This window comes from Grus americana, chromosome 3, assembly GCF_028858705.1.
Source record: "Grus americana isolate bGruAme1 chromosome 3, bGruAme1.mat, whole genome shotgun sequence".
Lineage (NCBI taxonomy): Eukaryota > Metazoa > Chordata > Aves > Gruiformes > Gruidae > Grus > Grus americana.
The window spans coordinates 68822550-68846032 of record NC_072854.1 but is presented as its reverse complement, the minus strand read 5'-3'; positions in this window follow the sequence as shown (position 1 = coordinate 68846032).

Genomic DNA, 23483 nt, shown 5'->3' with positions numbered 1-23483 from the left:
TAGTTTTTTTTACTTTGGACAGAGAATTGCCTTAGATTCAAGATTGTCTTGTATTTGGCCAAAATAGTATGCAGCTGATAGGCTTAAAGTCATTGTGCAAGTGACTACCCCTATCTGTGTATCCACCACAAGCTGGAAGCGTTCCATCGTGCCTTAGGCAAAGCTGTGTACATCTCATTGGCTTCCTGCAATAGAAGAAGTTGCATTTGCATCTAGTATAAAGAACGGTGCCTCAAAGGGACTGGATTGAAAAACAGGACCAAACGCGACAAGTTGAAAAATAGTCTCAAGGTGATGGAGGCATCTGTGTGTGTGTGAAGCACGTTGGAGAACAGGCCACGCAGAAAGAGTTTGACCTTTCTTTTACGTGTGTTTGTTAAGCTGCAGGCCTCTTCAAAGACAGGGCAGACAAGCCATGAATTTCTTGCATGTATTCCTATATGAATGGCTAAATTGAGAAGGCTAAACTAGCCTGAGTTGCAGTGTTTTCTGGAAGTTTGTTTTTGAATGACTTGGCGGCTTTATCTTTCTGAGTAAAAAGTAATGATGCAAGCAAATGTAATCCATTATGGCAATCTATGGTATATCTATAACTACCTCTAGCTTTGTTTCCCTATTATTTGCTGCGTGTTTACGGTGTGCCTTCTAGAGAGCTGAAGTGGAAACCAGGCAGCTCACAGATTTGACAGGAATAATGGGAAAGGACAAGTTTGTATTACGGTGGAAGAGTGACAAAAACAACTGGGTGATCGGAACAAGACAGGAACGCAAAGTATCTCTTGAGAGGAAGCTCAGGGGAGGATCCTAACCAGCACAGCAGCATCCCCTGAGTGAGCAGGGGCAGTAAAACACGGACAGTGTTTAGGCTTTGCTGAAGCTCTTGAGGCTTAAAATATTGGGGTGAGGGAGTAGCTGCTCTCCCTAACAGTAACCTGGTGACTAGATGACAGGGAGTGCTAAGCCAGATGCTCTCACAGAGGCGTATTTCCAACTTAATAGTTAGGACTGTGTACGTATATAATTAATGGGAACTGTTTCCAAGGTTGACAGCGCATGCACCCTTTAATCTTTACTTCCATGCCTTTCATAAATATACTGTAAAAAACTTGCCATAGATTTTTTTTTTTTTTTCAGATTAAGGATGGCGTTTGCAACTTACTTTTTGAAACTACTGTCTTCTCATGGGAAATTCTGAAAACTTTTTATATAGAAATAATTCTGTTTCTAGAGCATATATGTTTTTTTATCACTTTTCCCTATTGATTACTAGAGATATTTGCATAAAAATACGCACATAGGAATTTATCAGCTGCTACTGCTTTTTTCCTGACTTGAAATCAAAATCCCTGTGGAACAAATGCACTCCTAAGCAACAGAAATTTTCATATGAGTATTTCCTTTTAAATAAAAACAAGCAGAGAAAAAAAAGTCCCTGAAAATATTACTTACTACTTTTGGAAAACAGTTTTTACTAATGGCTTCCACAAAGCTCTTAATACAATAAACATGCTTTTAAAGCTCTCTCCTAATTTAGTTCCAACCAGCATAGTTTAATGCAGAAAAATTGATAGCCCGTTCCACATTAGTATTGTTGTGGTCTGTTCTGGAAATCTTGCTCTACTTGCCAAGATGCTCTTGAAATTAAATTTTTGTCCTACATATAAAGCTGGTCAAAAGAGTCACTTTGCAAAACTGCCCACGCTAGGTGGAAAAATGGAGCTATGTTTTATGAATATTTTCCCATGATATAGCTTTAGTATTCTCATGTAATCTGTAAAGAAAAGTCATTAAGTTCATGTACAATCATCTTCTTGTCTGAGTGGCCCCAGGTCTTTCTAGTTATTTTACTTTTGTTTCTTTAATGATGATTAGCACAGTAGGAGACTCCTAACTAGCCAAGGTATTTTCAAATCCTTTTTCCTTGACCCCTGTTACAAGTGTTGGGGTTTCTTTTTCTTATCTTAAACAGCATGATTCTTATTCATGGTCCTAGACACACAAGGAAAAAAAAAATCCAGAAAACATTCCATCCTGAAGATATTTAAGACTTTAAAAAGAGGGCTAGACAATATATTACTTCCTGCTTCACGTAACCTGCCTGACTTTGGACTGGCAAGGATTCTGCTCGTTGGCACATTGAGTGATGGCAGTTTAAAGAGCTGTTCCTTCTCCTCTCCACCCCAGCTCCTGTGTGATTTCTCTGCCAGCTCACCCTCAGGGCTGCTTCAGGGCCAGCCCATAGGCACAATTAGAGGACAAAGTGTAAACGTCGCCTTCTGACAGTGTGTGTGATGGGGGAATTAACATTGGTTTGGCACAACTTCTCCAGTGAACTTCCATTGATTAGAAATGAAAGCTGAATCAATATAACACTCCCTAACTACCACAGACATGGTGAAGTTTTGATCTTAGCAGAAATTTCAGGAGTCCTTGGGAAACAGAGCACACTGCAAAATAAATAACATATCCTAAGAAAAGTCTTTTTACAATGAAAAAAGCAAAAGGAATGGTAATGACAAGTGAGCCCTCTTTGAGTTTATTTCTAGGCTCCAGAAATCTGAAGCAGTAGCAATTGGAAATCATTTAGCTGCATAATGGCATCTTGCACGGCTTGTCAGGGTGATAACAGATAGGGAATGTCAGCATTTTTCTGTGTTTAAAATTTTCACTTAAAAAAACCCCTTTTATGTTGTTTACTGTTTTGTGGTCTATTAAGTTTAAAGAATAAGTTCTTCTTTTGTTTCTTTTAGAGTATGAAATTTATTTATTTGATTTGGTTATTTACAGACTAATCAAGAAGTTTCTTGTAAAGATTGAAGATGTATGACACCATAAATTCAACAAGCTTAAGGCAGAGGTTCATAGCCAGGAGCTTATCCTCTCATTATCTTTGAAAGTAGTCTCCAGCGAAGGGAGGAAACCAGCTGTGTTGTCCTAGTAAAGGACAGTCGCTCTGGAGTGCATCTCTGCCAACAGAACCTGCACCAGAACCATTTCTCGCATTTGCTCTAGAGCAGTGACGTCCCCACTTTGGAGGGACTGATCGCAACATTACCCTCCTTCCAATTGTTTGATGTGCAGGGTAAAAAGTAAAGTAAAGAGAGTGAAGGGGAAAGAAAATCTGTCCAAACTTCGTCCAGAAGCACAGACCAAAGGGGAGGATGATTCATGCCCCCCAGCTCTACTCTAGCTGATGAAACCAAATTGCATCAGCTCCTTGAACTGCTAAAAATGCCTGCTGTGCCATTCATTTCCCCCCCTAATTGTCTCTGTCTCTGAGGAACATCATAACCCATTGGATACTTCTCGGTACAGTTGATAACAGTAACTGGGGCTGAAATTATTTCCTTGCAAGGAAGTACCTATATGCTGGAAGATGGAAAGGTATCAAAGTCATTCTCTAATTAGTATGCTGATGAAACTTTAAAAAAGCTGTTTTAAGATTATTAAATGAACTTTTCTATTTTATAGGAAAAGATTATAGAACTCATAATGTTTGAGAACAATACAGGAACTCTTATTTTCAATGAATTCTAATAGGAACATTGATTCTTTTAGTTCCTATCAAATTATCCAGAAGGTTTGTATATGATTGTTAATTATACCTAAAACAAAGTGCAATTACATTTTGCAATTAGATATAGTGATAAGAAAATCTTAATTTGGTGAATTTCTCTGAAAGAACAATATGTAATCTTTTTCTATTCCAGTGAGTAATAATGAACATCTCTCTATTCCCTCTGTATCCCTTAAGGCCAGCTGACAGTATCTATAGGTAATATATGAGCTCATATATTATTTTTATCAGAACAGAACCTCAACATGGTATGTTTGGTGAATTAGTAAATGAAATAATTTCATCCAATTTTCCAAGATTCTACGAAGTGGGAGTAGAATATCTAGCCCTTGATATGATACAAATATCTGGTACTCCTGAGGTGGTTTTTATACTCCATGGCAGTTAAAAACAAATAAAACCTGGAATACTGGAATTCTACAAGACATCTTATGGAATTTCTTGGTACTCCACACAATAGTCCACTACATTTGTAGAAGTTGTCCACAAGAGGTCTTTTCCCACAGATTGTTTTTTTCACAGCTCTGGAGTCAGTAATATACTAGGCACAGGACTCACTTTGCCTGAGTTTAATCATCTAACATGATCTTTAATCTCTGTAAATGCCTGATATAAATTCAAAAGTTTAGAAATGCAAAGATGTTTCGCCTTCATCATGAAATAATACATAATTCTTTGATGGCTAAAGTCAGATGGGAAAGAACACACTTATAGCTTTTGCCTTTATCCATGTAACTGAGAGTTTTTTGCCAAGCAATATCATCTGATTTTATAATCATTGAAAGATATCTCAGTCTTTGTAAATTGTGATAAAGACCTTATGGTAAAATCTCTAATGAGTTAACAGTATACAGGGTGCAAAGTCAAACTACAAATACACGCTACTGACTTTGCTGATTTCTGGTACCATTCGTACAGTTTAGCACCCCACTTTCCAGTCACAGCATTTTATTTAGTTTGAGTACTAAACTACTCAAAACCTATTTCTTTATGATAGCTTCAAACCTGGGGACTTTTGAAATAAAAGAACAGAAGGATACCTATTAATTCACAATATAACTTCAGTATGCAGTGGTCAGGGAAAGATTTGTAGTTAATGATGGTCCAAATACATGAACTAAATTATTAGCTTAAAACTACAAGTCTAGTTAATGAGTTTTCACATAGAGAAAGAGAAAAGTACTTACTCGAAGCTGGAGTTAGGAAGTTATTTCTATCAGTATAAAAGATCATAAACTTTTCTCACAACCTTTCAACAATTTAGTTGTGTAGGCATTGACATGTGTAGTATTATATCACTATCACCACGATTTATATATCTAGCTAGTAGTTCTGCTAGCTACTCAGTATAAACATTGAATTCAAAAGCATGACCCTACACATAGTGATTGAAATTCTGTTAACTTTCTCATTGACTTAAGCAGAGTAAAGTTATCACCCAGTGGTTTTCTCCTTGCCATGAAGGTACCTGGGCTTCAAGAGAAAATAGAATTAAATAAACCCTGTGAAGAAATTGCATATAAACCAGTAACTATTTCACTATCCATTATAAAAAATGGCAATAAGGAAAAGGCAAAATGTAAGACTCAAGATTTTTAACCTCTTAATTGCTGAATTGTAAATTCTTTCAAGAAAATAGGGAACCTTAGTAAGATTAAAAAGTACTTGACAGCATCTCTTGAAATTTGATAAGTAATTCAATTGCATTCTCTTTTACAGAATAAATCTTGTGGATAAGGCTACGCTTGTGTTCTTTCTGCGTCATACTGTGTGTCGCATGTTATACTTTGGCTCTGGCATTTCTGGCATTCCAAAATGTAATATATCTTTAAATTAAATTATGTCCTCCTGAGATAAATGAAAATATTAGTTAAGAAACCCCAAACAATAAAACATACACATCTAGCTATAATACTGCCTTTAATGCAGTACAGAGTACCACTACCGAGCTTATTCCTGAATACTTTTGTATTTTGTATGCTTTTTTGTTTAATATTCATATTATGGTAATGTTAATCTGCATAAACATCTAACTAGATATAAATCGGTTAAGATAATATTCAAATACTTAGTTTTAAATTGATTCTATGTGTGTTATTTGGCCTTAACTTGTGTACTTGCTATCTTGATGAGAGTTTACCTGAACTGAGCAGTGGGAACATGGTAGAATTTGTCCAGGCAGGCTTTTTTTCCCCTCATTGTGTAGAAATGTGGTAATTGCAAATGCTTTCTAGTAGCAGAAGTACTTTGGGTATTTCCAGGGGGACACTGCTCTGTCTGGGAAATAGCTAGGTTGTGTGGTGCTTCAGAAATGCTCCAGGAGCTGACTCTGTTGTCTGGAAAGGTTTGGGGATGCTAAAAAGAGGTTCAGAGAGGTTTCCAGTCTTGTGGAGGGAAAAGAGGAGGAAGGAGAGGAAGTTAGGACTGTTGTTGGCAGAACAGTGTTCACCAGTTTGAGAAGGAAATCTTTTCAGACTGGTGCTTTGCTGTAAAATAAGTGGGGGGTTGGACTAGATGACCTTTAAAAGTCCCTTCCAACCCAAACTATTCTATGATTCTATGAAACTGGGCTCCTCGGCCTTAGGTTGTGAGTCAGATGCCATGATATATTTGAGCTCTAGAAATAAAGGCTTTCTGTGGGAGCCTCCAAGATCTTTTCCCTTATGAAAGTGAACCCATTAAAAAGAAAAACCACATACTGATGGAAGAAGATACAAAACACCGAGAGGTATCATCTTTGCTTTTCATCAGCCTCACTGTCTTTAGCTGTTCACTCTAAGTCACATCAGTGCTTTTGAGAAATTATTAACAATGCCAGACTCTGTTTGTTGTCCTCAATATAATGTAAGACAAGGAGTGCAAACATACAACACTTTGCAGACAGCCTCATTGACTGGTAAAACTACTCAGAGGTTCCCAGAAATTACTAGGAACCATTACAGCTTCCTTGAAAGGTGCAGAATAGGAGAATAAAGATCTATCCAGCACCACTCTGCCAAGCTTGTGCTTCCTCTGAGTTGTAGTGTGTAGCCTGTGACGGAGGCAGCAGGCTGTTGCAGCATGCCCAAAGGAGAAGGAATCCGGGGGGTGTACCACAGTTGTTGGAAGATGCACACTTCCACTAACTGGAAAAGTTAACATTTGGTATGATAAGCTGCCCTTAGGAATAAGTCTATGTGAAGTGGAATTAAATGTTTAATTTTACTGATAATGTGTCTGCTATAAACTTTAAGTCTATTTGTTTAAAGGGCAACTGATTACAGAAGCACATCTCTGCTTCCACACGCTTCAAATTAAGAGTAAGATCAGTGCCAAATATAACGAGAAGTGATTTTGAATTTCTGTATCACTGGTACCTAGGAAAAAAGAGACTGTGGTATATGACGTTTAAATTTGGTGGCAAAGAGCACTGTTGTGAATAAGCTTGAGACTTCTTGCTGCCTGAAAAAAAATCTGTCTTTAGGGCTCCATCTTTATACATGCAGTCATTTAGAAGTAAACATTTTACCTCTCAAGTGTCTTGAGAACAAAAGATCAAGAACAGAAGCTCAATGCAGAGGGTTTCAGAAGAGACAAATTATTTCATCTGCTTCTCCCACTTCAAAAGTAAGTCCTCTCAGACATCAGGTTATGACTGAGAATCTTGCAGAGATTTATGGAGAGCTTTATTCTGGCTTCTTACTTACTTTTTTTCAAGCACTTCTGGACAGGAATTACAATAGATGAGGGGGCATTAAAAATAATCCATAACACTTATAAATTGAGTCACAGCCTCTGCCTCCTCCCCCTCTAACTTTATCCCCATTACAGAACATGCATATGAACCTCCCCCATGTAGGAATATATTTGTTATTTCTACTAATAGCTCAGAAAGAGTTGCCACTGCTTCCTCCTTCTCAGTCATCCTCCTCTCTACTTAAAAATAAAAAAATAAAGGGAGGGACTGAATACATATGTTTCTCACTGATGACCTACATATATTTCACTGTGCAACTGACCCACCTTGGCTTCCACGTGGTGACTTCTGCTTCAGTAATGACCGTTCTACATCCCATAGATTCATTGACACCACCATTCACAGCCTCTGGTTAATAACAACTCATTTGCTTAAACTGAGGTTACAGCGTGCCTTTAACTCACCCTTTGGCTGATTTGTGAAAATGTCGCCATTTCTTTATAGTCTAAATGGTGCTGTTTTCTTTGCTAGGATTTAAAGTCAATATGAACAAATCACATATAACGCCTTATCAACTAACCCAATCTGTAAAATAATTATAAATTCCATTGGCAAAATTTTCACATTCACAGAACAGATTTCAGACCATATGTCTGTTGGTGATGCAACTGAGAATTGATCCTTAGTTCTCAGACAAGGTATGTTTAAAATTACTGTGTCATATGGCTTTGTATGTTATGCATTTCCATAACAACATTGTCATGCCATCATTTCAGATGCTTTCAGTCATAGGGCAAATTAATCTACTGACCATGCATTCACAGCAAGATATTTAGGTGCAAGAACTGCAAGCTGGAATCCTACATTTCTGTAAATATTCTGTGTGGAAAGATGTGCGAAAAAAGACAAATCAGTTCTATCAAATATCTTGTGCTTCTAAATAAGGATTTCACAGAGAAGAGGACAGAGGGATAATAGGATCAGTCCCAGGAAACAGACCCCTGATGTAGTTGAACAGTAGTAATTTAACTCCATTTTGTTGCTCCAACTGGGAAAATATTTCAAGTACTTAAACAATGTTGTAATGAGCTATATAAGCATACAAAGAAGAGTGAAATCTTTTGGTTTATTAAACAAATCTACTGGGGGATTAGTAAGGATAAGACAGTCTTTCCATTGGCAAAAAAGGTACTAGGGTATCTACTAGAGTCTTTAAGGAGAGCAGCATTCTTAAGAAGTCTTTGAAATAATAAGATTTATCTTCTTACAGTGGAGAGCTGTTCAGGTTTCACTGAAACCTACTGCTAAATGCCTTGCATGTTACTTTTGTCAGGGAAGAGGAAATGAGTCTTTCCCATTGTTTACACTTTCTTTGTGTTTCGTGGAAGATGAGATACGGTAGTGAACTCTTCTGCTCCAAAATAGCCTCATTGGTTTAGATTTTCAGAGCTCCTCCATTTCATAGAATCATAGAATGGTTTGGGTTGGAAGGGACCTCAAAGACCATCTAGTTCCAACCCCCCTGCCATGGGCAGGGACACCCTCCACTAGACCAGGTTGCTCAAAGCCCCATCCAACCTGGTCTTGAACACTTCCAGGGAGGGGGCATCCACAACCTCTCTGGTCAACCTGTTCCAGTGCCTCACCACCCTCAGAGTGAAAAATTTCTTCCTTATAGCTGATCCAAATCTACACTCTTACAGTTCAAAACCATCACCCCTTGTCCTATCTATTTGGCTTGCGTGGCAACGTTTTGGTAGTGGGGAGGGGGGTCTCCAGAGGTGGCTTCTGTGAGAAGCTGCCAGAAGCTTCCCCTATGTCTGATAGAGCCAATGCCAACTGGGTCCAAGACGGACCCGCTGTTGGCCAAGGCCAAGCCCATTGGTGACGGTGGTAGCACCTCTGGGATAACGTAGTTAAGAAGGAAAAAAAAACCTAGGAGCAGTTTTTTGCAGTCAGAGGAGTGAGAATATGTGAGAGAAACAACTCCCCAGACACCCAGGTCAGTGAAGAAGGAGGGGGAGGAGGTGCTCCAGGTGCCAGAGCAGACATTCCCCTGCAGCCCATGGAGAAGACCATGGTGAGGCAGGCTGTCCCCCTGCAGCCCATGGACAATGATGGTGGAGCAGATATCCACCTGCAACCCATGGAGGACCCCATGCTGGAGCAGGTGGATGCACCTGAAGGAGGCTGTGACCCTGTGGGAGCCCATGCTGGAGTAAGCTCCTGGCAGGACCTGTGGTCCCGTGGGGAGAGGAGCCCACACCGGGGCAGGTTTGCTGGCAGGACTTGTGACCCCGTGGGGGACCCACGCTGGAGCAGTCTGCTCCTGAAGGTCTGCACAACGTGGAAGGGAAGGAATGTTCTTCATGAAGAACTGCAGCCCGTGGGAAGGAGTCATGGAGAAGTTCATGGAGGACCATCTCCCATGAGAGACAGCCCACACTGGAGCAGGGACAGAGTGTGAGGAGTCCTCCCCCTGAGGAGGAAGAATCAGCAAAGACAATGTGTGATGAACTGACCACAACCCTCATTCCCCTTCCCCTCGTGCTGCTGGTGGGGAGGAGGTAGGGAAATCGGGAGTGAAGTTAAACCTGGGAAGAAGGGAGGGGTGGGGAGAAGGTGTTTTAAGATTTGGGTTTATTTCTTGTTGCGGTTGGCTTTCTGGGCTGCAAGCTCACATTGCCAGCTCATGTTGAGCTTCTCATTCACCAACACTGCTAAGTCCTTCTCCTCAAGGCTGCTCTCAAACCAGCCCTAATTCTACTGCAACAAAAAGAAGTAATCTTTGAGACCTGGGAAATAATTCTATGCTTGCAACCAAGTTTTGCGCAGCTGCCTATAGAGACACTATGTGGTTAGGACTTGTGCTATGCAAATTTCAGCCAACTTGGATGTGAGTTTCTAAGACCTTAATTTTCCTGGCAACTGGAGGAAATCTGATTCTGATAGCTAGCAGTCAGATCTTCCTTCTTCTAAAGCTGCTAGTGATGCTGTCAATTTTACCAAATGCAGATCACATCCTAGAAGCTAAATCACTAGCCATCATCTTTCAGCATTTAATTTTATACATTCTTGTGTGCAGTACACTGTAAAATGTTTAATGTGAAAACAAATTTCTGTGTTGATCCAATGAAAAAGTAAAGGATTAAACTGGTGCGTTTTTCTGATTTTTGACATTTTTCTATAATCCTATTTATCTAACATTTGCTTCACAATTGTTTCTAAATACATGTATTTGGAATGCCATAAAAACTAGTTATCATCAGCTCACTAACAAAGGTAAAAGATTACTTTTATATTTTTACTGTTAATTATTAGCAATTCACAGTGATTTTACTAGCATGCATTTTAACTTAAATAGTACAGCTATTACTGGGTAAGTGTACTCAAAATAACCACATTTGAAAACTGGTAATTTCTTTGCACTTAATAACTGCTTTGCTTGTTCACTGAAAAAGAGCTAAAAGTAAAATGTTCTAAGCTCTATTTATAGTTGCAGCTTCATAACTTTTTTATTTATTCGCTAAATATTTTTCCGAGTAGTTTCTGAAGTATGGCATTTTGTCTGAGTGTTGTTAGGGACACTCTGTGTTTTCTGGAGCTCATCAGTCCCAAGGACTCCCTGGTACCTCAGAGTGAGGGTTCATGCAAGTAGCTGGAAAAATATAAAAGTAATCTTTCACCTTTGCTAGTGAGCTGATGATAACTAGTTTTTTTAGTCTACCTATCTAAAATGTATGCATAAGTCTATTGATTACTTTCGCTATTTATTTTATTTTAAAGATTTATTGGTCATCTCTACACAGAACATGCTAAATATGCTAGAAAATTATTTCTGCCTTTTTATAAAAATAGATTGATTACCCTAATTTTCTCTGTTACACAGAGAATTTCTGTTAGAGCAGAACACTGGTAAAAAGCGGTTTATTTGGTTACATATGGCTGTCTGTCAAGCAACCACGTCCATTCCGTTTTGGAAATTTTTACTTTAATAAGGAAACACTGAGACTTCAACAACTTCAAATCTTCTGCATTAAAAGCTTTCTTGTGTCACTTCCACAAGGAGAGGCAAAATGCCCCTAGAGTCACTTGTGCAGAAAAGATCTAGCATTGGCTTCCCTGCAGCCACTCTCCACTGCTGGCTGTGAGGGCTCAGTGACAAATTTGAGCTTGGGATGCCCATCCTGCAGGGTTCTTATGCCATTCCTTTCCAAAGAGATGAAATTTTATACTCAAAAGTCTCCTTCTTTTTGCATTGAGCAGTAATATCTGATGGTGGACAGGTACCTTTGAATAGTCACTTTCTTGTGAGGACAGGTGTGAAGAAAAAAAAAAAAAGTCTCTCTAACCATATCTTCAAAGCTATTCAGGTCACTAAAGGCTTTGGGAGTCAATGGAATTTCAGGAGCTTGATATCTGAAGATATTTGAAGATCTAGGGATTAGTTTATACCTGAATGGCCTTTGACAAATTTCTGTATGTATTCCAGCATTTGCAGAGACTGTGGTTATGAGCAAAAACTTTTGTGACCTTAAAGGAAAAGTGGTACGAAAGTTTCCTGACTCCACCTTATTTAGTGAAGGGCATTGCTGTGTGTTTTGACATATCTCCAGGAAATATAATGAGTTAACTTCTGGATATCGGGACTCCTGTAACTCTTTATTTTAAGTTGAACAGATGCATGAACTTAAGAAGAGTATTTCAAGCTTTTTGATATTTTCTGGAATTTAAATTAAACCAGTCTAGTAAAAAAATCATGATCCGCAAATTCATACAGGTCAAATATTAAGAATTAGAATTTTTGGATATAAGCTGGGTGGTGATTCAGTGTATAGACATGTTTAGCAATCTAGACCAATCAGCAAGTCTACTAAAAAGGGAAGATTTAAACAAATGTTGTCTAAGAATAGTTGCAGCACTCAGATAGAAACATTCTGTCAGGTAGGTGCTCATCCAAAGGTTGGCAGACATTCAGTTCAGTACCAGAGGAAGCCTGAGAAGGAAAAAATATCAAGATCCCACCCACCTACCTAATACTGTGCAGTTTTTGCTGTATAACTTGCTACAAGCAAGGCTACCAGCTCTTTGAGGCAGAGAAGGCCCCCCAGAAGTTGGGACAGGAATGATGGACCCCCACATTGTTTAAGAACTGATTTGGGTTCGCTAAGTAAAAAATATGTGCTGCTAACAACACCTTATTGAAAGCATTTTTAATGCTAACAGAGTTCCCAAAGTCTCATTTTGCTACCTTTAAATCCACAACATTTATCCGTGCTATTTTCGCACGTTGTGTTGCAACATTGCTGATGTCCAGGACGCGCGCAGGCACAGCGTAGATTTGTATTCTCCGACTTGGTTCAGCTGCTTTCCGTGCGCAGTGGAGGGTGGAGGATGCAAATAGCCCGTTCCTGCTGTGCCCACAGCCCTGAAACAAGCCGTCACCGCATTGCTTCCTCCGGCTGCCGAGCTTTCTCCTGGAAACCTCCACTGCGGGGGGCTGTGGAAGGAGCCCCGGCAGCCCCTAACCACCTCCAGCTGCTTTCTGCTCTCTGCACGAGCAGGGCAGGCAGCTAGAACAAGTGCCAGAAATGGGTCCGTGGAACCCAAATTCTGATCCATCGATTAAAACCACTTAACATGAACTGGTCCCCTCAGGTATACATTACAAATTGTTTGCAGAATCTCATCTGGTTTCAGCCATCCTCAGAAATGAAAAGCTTTTGTCTTCTTATAGACAGCCTTAAACTCTGAAAGTGTCCTGAATACCGATTTCGCAGGAAATACAAGAGCTCGATTTGTCTCAGGGTGATATAGCTGATGAAGTCTAATTCGAACTTGTTATAAACCAGGAAAAAGAAGGGTTAAATCAGTGTACTGTTAATGTGACAACAGAGAATCTGGGCTGTTCTACCTAACATTTTATAGCAGGGAAGCAACTGTGGAAATAATAACCTAATTAGCCCTATTTTTAGCCTTAGGATCTTCTATAAATTGTTACTGAATATCTCCCTGCAATTCTTGTATTAAAGTCCACAGTCCAAGATGTGGTAAATCTTTTTTGCATATTGCAACAACACCAAAAACTCAACATTCGTGTTACAACCGCTAACCCTGTTAAGTCCACATTAACTAAGATTAATGACTGACATTGTACAGTTAATGTATTTGCTGAGTACTACCTTTATATTCTTTTCCACATTTCAAAGCACAGTCACTCCTTTCTGTTGACTGAAATTATTAATTTATATAGAATTACAATCATAAGAAAATCAGAGGTATTTGGGGATATAAATCTGAATAGATTAAATATACAGCAGTGTTCTAAAATGAGTTTTAAAACCTGGTATTGAACTCAATATGAGCCAGGATATTATAAGTGGGGCAAAAAGTACTTAATGGTAGATCAATTTATTTGGGCATTAATAATTGCAGATTACAGGTTGTATATCGTATTACTCCAAAACAGTTGACAAATCAGAAATTAGTTCATATGTGTTTTTCTAATTTTCTTCTGTGATGAATTTTTACTTTTTGCAGTATTAATAAAAAGGTTTCTTCGGCATTCAAAAGCCTTAGTATTACAGTTTTGAAAACACCTATTTTTCAGATTTATAAAAGGTGTTTTTGTGTACTTACGTACATTTTGACTTGCAGAAAAAAAAAGAGGGGACTTCAAGAAGTAGCTTTAAGTTTCAGGAAGCCACAAGAGTCTTTTGGAGAAACGTAATTCTTATCAAAAGAGATTTTTGTGGTTTATAATTTCTCAATTTGTAGCCTTGTATTGTTTTAAAATATTTACTATATTAATTCTCATTTAAGCTGCACTAGCAGTTGAGGAAAATTTTTACTATCACTGAGTTTTTGTTTCAAGTGCCAGTTACAGTTCAGCTAACATTTTGAAAAATGTATAAAGTGTTCCTGTATAAAATGAGATAATAGTGAGTCAGAGAATATAAAATCTGTAAGTTTCCATACAATTTAACATATGACCGTGAATTATTCAGTATACTAATTACTCTTTAACATCTTCTTTATCTTGCCTCTTAGGTATAAGAAGTATCTTTTACAACTGAAACAGTGCCTTCTCCTGCTTGGCTTTCAGAAACAGGTTCTGCAATACTTTGAAAACAGACATGAAAGGAAAGTTTTTAATGAAAAACTGATTGGAGAATAACTGCAGTGACTTAGCTATGGAAGGCAGCGTTTACTTTGTACTGGGATATTTTTAAGTCTAGAATTAGAATTTGTTTGTGAAGATTGGGACTCTCTGCCAACAAAATGCTTTGTACAGAAAAGCATCAACAGGACAGATCAAATGTTTAAGTGCATTTGTATTTTGAATATTGTAAGTTTCCATTATTTCATGACTCGATGTATAAATTTGTATCAGATGAGCTGAAAGGCCAAGAATGTTTTAATTTCCTTACCAGTTTGCACTCTTTTAGTAGAACTTAATTTACATTGTGGTGAAAGTGACTCTTCCTAGCTTACTGTTCCTGAGAATCGTTATATATTTTGATGTCACTGAAATAAATTAAAAAAAAAAAAATCACCAATAGAAGAGTACTTGAGCATCTCATAACTCTGATGTAGTTTGCTTGCATGTAACTCATATTTCATACAGAGAATGGTGCTAAGAGAAAGATACCTCTGAAAATATAAAGTATTCAGAAATTAGCAAGTATAAGTTTGGCCATGCAGTCGTATTCCAAATCCTTTTTTATCTGCCTTCTGATAGCCATCACATATGCAGTCTGTGATAGAACCATGGGTACCTCCAGCTTTCCTGGGCTTTCATCCTGTACTGTAACAGAAGGTGCTTTTTTCCCTCCTGTAATACATTCTTCCTTTAATCACAGTACATTCTGCACGCTTAATGAGGTAGGGGTATGTTATCATGTCATTAAAGACTGTATCATGATATATAATAAATGGGAGCTGATTTAAGAGTGTGTCACCTTTGATGCGCTCAAATTTGCAACTGTAATTTTCTTCTTTTTGTATGTTATTTACAGTGATTATAAAAACAAATTCTGTTATATGCAAGTATATTGAAACCGCATAGATCACTACCTGATTTACTCAGGCCATCTACTTTCATGGCTCTTCAGAGCCTTTGTAATTTCATAGGTTTGTAAATTGATTAACTCTATATAACTTCTTATAGGTATCACCCCAAAAATCTGTCCTGTCACCTGAGTAGTATCCCCTTACTGAATTTCAACTGTGTGCTCAACAGCTCAGAAATTTTATATCTCCTCAAGTAAATAATAGTTATAAATAAAGTTATACTTTCCTCTTTAGTTTTAAGCAATTATTTTAATCATTAATCTGTAGTCACCTTGCTGCCTCTCTCCTAATGCCAGGGAGGCAGCATCCCATAACTGAAAACATGTCAAAGTACTAAAACTACTGAAACACCCGAATTTATTTGGGGGGCAATGCATTAATACAGAGACAATTGAGAAAAAAACAATCTTGAAATGTCCACTGTCCACGCATACAGACTTAGGGTGACCGTCTGTCTAGATTTACCTGCAGTCAGCCCTTTTTACATATAATTATTTCTGAGGTAGCAAGCCAAGATAAACAATAGAACCAACGCAATACCAAATTGCCCGTAATGTTTCAGTCAACAGCATCAATTTCTTAGTGGCCCTAAGGGGAAAAGAAGCTTAATTAGAATGATGGACAGATTTTGGCACTGGTAGAAGCATACTTTCCTATGGGGAGGTCCTTCTCCAAAGATTACCTTGAAGATAGTATGTAAACAGTCAGGGAACTATTTTGATGCTGAAAGCGCACACGCACAGGAATGAGGGGCAGGTACCTCCTACTCTAACCTTCAGAGAAAAACAATTTAAAGTTAGGTCTGCTAATCTGGTGTTGAACCTTGACCATCATGCATAGAGATTGCTTTTTGAAATTATTTATAGTTACTACTTTAAAAAAAAACCTCACCCAAAAAAAAAAAAAAAGTAGAGGGGAATAAAGAGGAGGAAGGGAGGATTTGTTTAATACATAGCAGTAATTCTACATTGTTCTCATATAAATCATTATTTCTCTCTTTCATTGCCAAAACAAATACATGCAGAACAAGAAACGTCCAATGAGGTCTCTTCCTCTTCACTCCAGTCAGAAGTCTTCAAGAATCAGCTTTCCCAGCCAACTAAAAATCAGTTTCTGGATTAAGAGTGGAGAAAATCCTGAGTCAAGGGATCAGAAAGACTTCTAGCAACAAGCTGGAATTTAGAACAGTGAATTATTCAGACCCCAAACAGTTGAATACGATACTGGACATGGAGGTATTCAGAAGAGCAGTGCCAGTAAAACAACAAAGCTACAAAGCAACCTATCAAATCCTTGCATTTCTTATATCTAATCAGTATGTTTCTTATAAATAGAAACCAGTTATTAAAACAGGTTGTCATACTTTCACCACCTCCATTCAGATTTTTTCTTTTGAAATGAGCTGCTTTTAAACCACTGTTTAGCTCTACATTGTTTTCATCTCTCAAATAATATCGATAAACAATGCACCAAATACACCTCAATCACTCTCATTTCATTTTAAGCCATCTTCCCCTTTCAAACTTTCACTTACATTATTTCCAGAAAGAACCTGTCTTCCAGTTTGACCACAGTATAGCTTTGATGCCATACTTACAATAATTGTTTTATTCTGAATCTGTATTGTCAAAAAATTACCCCCCATACATTCTCATGTACATTTGGCCTATTGATCTAGATAGTAGAGGCACAGTGACAATCATTACTTTTTTGGCACCGAGTTCTTTATTAAAAATGGACCACGTACTCCACATGTCATTTTGGGCAGGAGCTTAATAGAAATTCTCCAGTCAAAGAATGTCATTCCCGTATTAGTGGAAACCAGCTTTATCATGCAAAGCTGTCTAATGACACATGCTCCTCAGAGGTAGCTTCATAGTATTTCCCTCCCATGCTTTGAAAGGCACAGCTATAGTCTGTCCATCTCCAGAAATAGCTCTACCAGCGCGAGCATAATTTTCTTGATGCTCACATACCCACCTGTACCTGTATCTGCTGCCCCTATTGCCTGACACAGGTCAGTGACCACAGACACCTTTCATTCTCCTCCTTCCAGGAGGAAGGTGTCCTGGGGGAGCCACCTGCCTCACCTCGTCCTCCCACACGGAGGTCAAGTGGGTGCTCAAGAAAAGTTACCTCAGTTGTCCAGGCTGAAATGCCTGGTGAATTTTAGGACACAATAAGCTGAGCTGATGCTTTGAAGGTGTCTTTCCAGTAGTGTAATGGAAGCAACTTCTCTGGAGCGGACTGAAACAGCATGGGAAAAACCTTTTTAAAAAGTGGAAGCATTATTCCCAAGTTAAATTTATCACTGAGGATGTTGTCAGCACTTTTATGCGTGGTGTAGAAATAATACTTGGATGACTTTGAAAATAGCTCTCAATGTTTTGCACCATGGCATTTCAAGAAATAGTTTTAAGTAAGGCTAATTAACTTCAAAGAAGGAAGGAGTAAAAAGGGTTTTCTTTTTTATTTATTTTTTAGCTAAGTGCTGTCTTAAATTAAATGAATCATGAAAAATTAAAATTGTTACAGTGCCACCCCTATAATTTGATCACTGTTTAATTTGATTTTTTTGTTTTATTTAATCAGAGCCAGAGGAACCAACTCATTTGTATTGTAAATTACACAACTTCTGCCCTTTATTTCATATATGGTTGATCACTTTTGGCAGATAAGATTGGATTATCTAATCATTGGCTATATGAAATTGCCATTTAATCAATAGGGAAGGTCAAAATTTCTAAATGTGATCCAGAAACAAAGTATATAAGGAAGTTAGAGGCTGGTGAAATCCAACTAAACTTTTGTATGTTTGAGACATTATTATTGACTATAGAGTCATTGTTACTGTAACAAATGGCTGCCTTTATCTTCTCTTGCCACTTACGGTTTGATGGCCAAGCCTATGGCTCTGGTTATTGATTATAGCTACTGATGACTTGATGGAGTTAGCTCTTTTGCTTATCAGTGTCTTGGATTGTTGTTTGAGTCAAGAGATAATGAGTTTTAGACTGCCTGTTCTGCAAATATGTAGTTAACAGATAGACAACTTTAGTCACTGAATATGTCACTGTGAACACAAAGCTAATTTCTTACTGTTTAAAAAACATATCCGCACTTATTATTTGATAGTCTGCAGATAGTGACAAACTGGCAGAATATGTTTCATCCTTATTGCTCCATCAGCTGTCATGTAAGCCAAGCAATAATACAGAGTCCTGCGCTCTGCCTTTCCAGCTGTGGATGTCTTAGGATGGTGCTTTTGCTCCTTGTTACTCTGCAGATTTTTTTTCTGGATAACTGTTATTGTTCTCAGGTTACACTCTGGTTCATGACCACACTAATGACTTCCTCTAGCTTCTATCACACATCCGCTGCTTTGCCAAATGTTTGAAATGTATGTTGTGATGTCTCGTTTGAATGGCTTCTGCTGTGTGCTCCTCCCCCTCTGATGGCATTTAGTTCGTACCCTTTTCATCAACACAAATCCAAACACATTGCCAGCTAAGTGAGTCTTGGTAGTCCACTCTCTGCATTTTAGTCCAGCTATTAATTTCAACTGTTTGTGGATGTTTTTAATTTATTTTTATTTTATACAGTATATTAATTTGTAAGAAGGTCCATTAATACCACATAGGCATATAAGGGCAAATAGATGTCTGAAAGCTTAATTATCACAAACACATCTGGCTACCCATGCAGAGGATTTTGCTGGCCTATAGAGACAGAGCAGGAAGCTTTACTGACTACTGGTAGGGAAATATGTTGTTTGGGAAAGAGTCTGTTCCTGGCACATATGATGTTCATTAGGATGAAGGATTAGGAACAGAGACTGCTGGTAGTTTTTTGACAGTAAATGTAAGAGACACAAGTTTAACAGTCCGAAGCTGGGGTGAGCAGGAAACATCTGTATCTGGTCTTGCTTGGAATTTTGTGGAGAAGGTTTTGCTGTTCAGTGACGACCCAGGATCCTCAGGCATCCTACAACTCTTTGTGAAGGTATGGGGGGGAAGGAACTGAAAAGAATTGTAGTGGCAATGCTGATCAGAGTTTTACATGAGCAGTTCTTGCTGAGGCTTTGTTTGTCTTATTTGGAATTTCCTGTGTAAACTGATATTCTGAAAGCAGCAGATTAAATGAGTCAGAGGAGCAGGACCATCCTGCAGAGGAGAAAGGTGACGAAAACAGGCCAGTGATGATAGTGATAGGCAATGACAGCCAGATCATAGCAAGTAAGTGCTCTGCTCTGTGGCTATCCTAAGAGACCTCCATATCAGAAACTGTTTCCATATTTGTGGCTGAAATGGCAGTTAACAGCAGTACTACAAGGATTTTGGTTTGCCTGCAGACAACACCCAAGGCTTCTCCTGGCACAGGAATTGGTACTCCCACCTCTACAGGCCTCACAAAGTGATCAAGGGTTGGTAGGAGTCTGTGAAGCTGAGCCAAATGGCAATGGAGTGCGATAACAGGAAGACAAGTCATGGGACTCAGACATGCATGTTTCTTGTTTTAACTCTCATGACATACTGTCTCAGCTCCCCATTGACCAAAGCAGATCTTAGTAACTCCCTACGTTCCTCCCACTCCAGGAACATGTTTTCTCACTTGCATGTGTTTTCACTGTGTGGTGGGTTGAGCCTGGCTGGAGGCCAGGTGCCCACCAGAGCCGCTCTCTCACTCCCCTCATTCACTAAACAGGGGAGAAAAGGCATAACGACATGCTTGTAGGTCGAGATAAGGACAGGGAGAGATCACTCACTAATTATCGTCACGAGCAAAACAGACCAAACTTAGAGAGGGAATTCATCTAATTTCTTACTAGGCAAAACAGAGTAGAGGAATGAGAAAATAAAATCAACTCTTAAAACACTTCCCCCCACCCCTCCCATCTTCCCGGGCTCGACTTCACTCCCGGCTTCAACCTTCCCCCCCTCAGCGGCACAGGGGGACGGGGAGTGGGGGTTACGGTCAGTTCATCTCACGGTGTTTCTGCCGCTTCTTCATCCTCAGGGGGAGGACTCCTCTCATCGTTCCCCTGCTCCAGCATGGAGTCCCTCTCACGGGGTGCAGACCTTCAGGAGCAAACTGCTCCAGCGTGGGGTCCCCCACGGGGTCACAAGTCCTGCCAGCAAACCTGCCCTGGCGTGGGCTCCCCTCTTCACGGGTCCACCGGTCCGGCCTGGAACTTGCTCCAGCGTGGGCTTCCCATGGGCCGCAGCTTCCTTCAGGTGTCTCCACCTGCTCCGGCGTGGGGTCCTCCACGGGCTGCAGGTGGAATCGCTACACCCCCTCATCCTTCCTCCATGGGCTGCAGGGGGACAGCCTGCTTCACCATGGCCTTCACCACGGGCTGCAGGGGGATCTCTGCTCCGGCGCCTGGAGCTCCTCCTCCCCCTCCATCTGCACTGACCTTGGTGTCTGCAGAGTTTCTTACATCTTCTCACTCCTCTCTCCGGCTGCAAAAGCTCTCTCTCCCAGTGTTTTTCTACTTCTTAAATATGTTATCACAGAGGCGCTGATTGGCTTGGCCTTGGCCAGCAGCGGGCCCGTCTTAGAGCCGGCTGGCATTGGCTCTATCAGACACAGGGGGAGCTTCTAGCAGCTTCTCACAGAAGCCACCCCTGTAGCCCCCCCGCTGCCAAAACCCTGCCACGCAAACCCAACACACACTGGTAGCAACCATGTTAGTAACCAAATGCCTCTGTTCCTAAATCACAGGCATATACAGGGAAATATTCCAGTTTTTCTTTCCAAATTAACTGTACTCCAAAGTGGTTAAATATAAATAATTACCTGCTGACCTCACATGCAATCAGACATCTGCTGTGTTCATTCTGGACCAAATTAAATCAGAATATAGTCATGCCTTTTTGACCTAAATGAATCCAACATTTATTGCTTTTGTAGTAATTTTTTTCTTCAGCTGCTTTTCCTAGCATGAATTTTGTTTGGTTGGTTTGTTTCTGGAGCACTGTCTTCAGAATACATGACAGGACAAGCAAAGAACAAAAAAACCCTCTTTTTTAAAAACACTCTGACATATACAACATTACTAAAGTCACCTTGCTAAAATTTATGTGTCTCATTTATTTCAGTGGCAATTTTACTGGGTTCTTGTCAATAGAACTGTAAAACTACCAAAAAAAAAAAAAAATCCAATGAACTTCTCCCAGTCTTCAAGACATAAAAATAGACTGAAAAAAACACATGCGTGTATTTTGTACAAAAGTTTAAAAGATGAAGCAACAGGTCAAAATCAAGTTGCAATCCTCTCAAGAATAATAAGACAGTAAACTTGACGTTGCATGATATTTGACATACAGCAAATCACTATTTACATTTTATCCCAAAACATTTACCTGAGAAAAGGTCATGGCGTTAAATTTCGAGACATTTACAGCAATTGCCAAATGTTTACTATCTACATGAATGTCATGCTTCTTAGTCAAAAGAAGGTTGATGCGCTAAATGTCAATTATTTCAAGTTGTTTGATGGCAGCACAGATTGCCAAGCAATATAAAAAGAGGTTTAATAAATATTATATACACTGTTAACCATTAATCTTGCCTAGCAGAGGTTAGAGTTTCACATAGGGAGGATTTATGACAAGCAACAGTGCAGGACATTAAAACTCAATTACTGCTGTCCTGGATGAAGGCATTATCATTAAGTTGTGGAAGCAGTACCTTGTTTCTTCTGATACTGCTGTCAAACTTGGGAAAGCATCAGGAACAATTAAATTACTTCAGGAAATCATGCCATTATGCTTCTCCTTGCAATATTTTGTCCTTTTTAGAATAAGCAATGAAAGGACTAGTCAGTACCCATTAGAAGAAATCTAGAATTTCAAACTGTATCTTCTATTGAACTGTGAGCAAAATTTTGATAGGACCTCAGGTTCTTGGAGCTAAACCAAAAGTTACACCTATAGAAATAGAGGTTAATGACATCAAAATTTCATGACTATTAAGTACAGGTAAGCTATGCATGTCTAATAACCTACATATCCACCTATTCCAGAACAAATATTACCAAAAAACATTGCTCAGAGGGGAGTACTTGGTCAAGTCAAAACTGGAAACTCCTTGAAAAGAGTTGTAGAAACAAAGCAATTTGGACTTCAACCTTAGAGTCTGATTTGTATACACAGAGTAAAGTTCAGAACATTTAATTGACCTGCTACCCAAGTCTGAAGTCCTGGCTGATTCCTGGTGGAGTTAGAAAACATCATTCCAGAAAGTCTAGACAGAGTATTTAAAATATATGTCTTTGGATAAATTGGGTTCCTTTATTAAAAAAGTCACATAGTGAGTTGTAGTATTCCCTGTGATAATGTAACTGCTGCAGTGGTAAGTTTGATTTTCATCTCTGAGTCATGGTTTTTCATGTTTTGCTCTGAGTTTCCCTGAGGAAGTCAGCTTGTTGCAGGTGATAACCACAACCACTCCAAAGCTCTTTCAGACTGCCTGTTTCCAAGGCAGGCATTCAAACATGCTTGCAAGCCCTTATACAAATAATAAGTTATCTCTCTGGGCATATTTACGACCTATTTATGACACCACGTTTTGTGGGACTGTTGATCTCCTTGAGGGTAGGACGGTTCTGCAGAGGGATCTGAACAGGCTGGATCGATGGGCCAAGGCCAACTGTATGAGATTCAACAAGGCCAAGTCCGGGTCCTGCACTTGGGTCACAACCACCCCATGCAATGCTACAGGCTTGGGGAAGAGTGGCTGGAAAGCTGCCTGGCAAAAAAGGACCTGGGGGTGTTGGTCAACAGCCAGCTGAATATGAGCCAGCAGTGTGCCCAGGTGGCCAAGAAGGCCAACAGCATCCTGGCTTGTATCAGCAATAGCATGGCCAGCAGCACTAGGGAAGCGATCATCCCCCTGTACTTGGCACTGGTGAGGCCGCACCTTGAGTCCTCACCCCTCTCTACAAGACAGACACGGAGGTGCTGGAGCATGTCCAGAGAAGGGCAACAAAGCTGGTGAAGGGTCTAGAGCGCAAGTCTTGTGAGGAGCAGCTGAGGGAACTGGGGCTGTTTAGCCTGGAGAAAAGGAGGCTGAGGGGAGACCTTATTGCTCCCTACAACTACCTGAAAGGAGGTTGTAGCCAGGTGGGTGTTGGTCTCTTCTCCCAAGTAACAA